Source organism: Rhincodon typus, chromosome 29 (assembly GCF_021869965.1).
Source record: "Rhincodon typus isolate 14 chromosome 29, sRhiTyp1.1, whole genome shotgun sequence".
Taxonomy (NCBI): Eukaryota; Metazoa; Chordata; class Chondrichthyes; order Orectolobiformes; family Rhincodontidae; genus Rhincodon; species Rhincodon typus.
The window spans coordinates 33,970,997-33,972,194 of NC_063360.1; the positions used below are offsets into that span (position 1 = coordinate 33,970,997).

The 1,198-nt window shown below is 47.7% G+C and overlaps 1 protein-coding gene across 1 annotated transcript in view; it reads left to right on the forward strand.

Annotated features, from left to right (window-relative positions):
* arhgef18b (rho/rac guanine nucleotide exchange factor (GEF) 18b) overlaps positions 1-1,198 on the forward strand; it is a 229,805-nt gene that overhangs the window by 36,518 nt on the left and 192,089 nt on the right. The window lies entirely within an intron of this gene.

Here is a 1,198-nt window from a genome sequence, read left to right on the forward strand (position 1 = left end):
CAGTGCGGCGCTCTCCCAGCACTGACCCTCCGACAGTGCGGCGCTCTTTCAGCACTGACCCTCCGACAGTGCGGCGCTCTCCCAGCACTGACCCTCCGACAGTGCGGCGCTCTCCCAGCACTGACCCTCCGACAGTGCGGCGCTCTCCCAGCACTGACCCTCCGACAGTGCGGCGCTCTCCCGGCACTGACCCTCCGACAGTGCAGTGCTTCCTCAGTACTGACTCCCAAAGGTGCAGTTCTCCCTCAGCAACACTTCCTCAGTAATGTACTGGAGTCTTGATGTGAATTAATGATAGGTATGTTAAAACCTTTAGATCTACAATGTTAATTGGTATGCGCTGCCTGAAAATGTAGTGGAGGCAAGTTGAATTGAACCATTCAGTAGGGACATTGGATGGTTATTTGTGTAGAAACTGTGCAAGAATATGGAAGGGGATAAGCAGGAGATTGACATTTAGTGATGATATTCACATGAAGAGCCAGTGCAGGCATAATGGGCTGAACAGCCTCCTTCTGCTGCATGACACTCTAAGGTTTTGTAATTGAGCTGTTCATTAGTTCATAGACTCAGGGGCCAGAATGAGATGGACCGTTCCAAGTACTGACATTGTAGGTTCGTCCAACAATGACCACGTTTCTTTGTTAAAAGAACAGAAATTGCTGGCAAAACTCAGCAGGTCAGGCAGCATCTGTGGAGAGAAAGCAGAGTCGATGTTTCAGGTCCAGTGACCCTTCTTCACAGATGCTGCCAGACCTGCTGAGTTTCTCCAGCAATTTCTGTTTCAAATTTCCAGCTTCCGCAGTTCTTTGCTTTTTGTTCACTGAGTCTCTTTATTAGTTTTCCTCTCTGCTGCTGTTACTTTGGAGGAGATTTAATGGAAACTCATCAGAGAGAGCTCCCTCAATGAAATCTCGGGTACAGGTTGGTAGTCTAGATCTCAGAAGATTTCTGTCCCCCGATGTCATAGAAGATTTCACTGGGGAAGCCACAGCTGTGTGGAAAACCAAATGGGTTTCTGTCATGAGATAGAATTCAGGGAGATGGAGCATAGCTGGGCAAGATTGAATAGAGACCAATTAAAAAGTGAACTGACTAGGCATGGATCTATACATATACATTCACAGACTCACATACACAGTACATGTACCTACACATGCAACTACACACATACCACACACACACCAGTAGTGCCTGC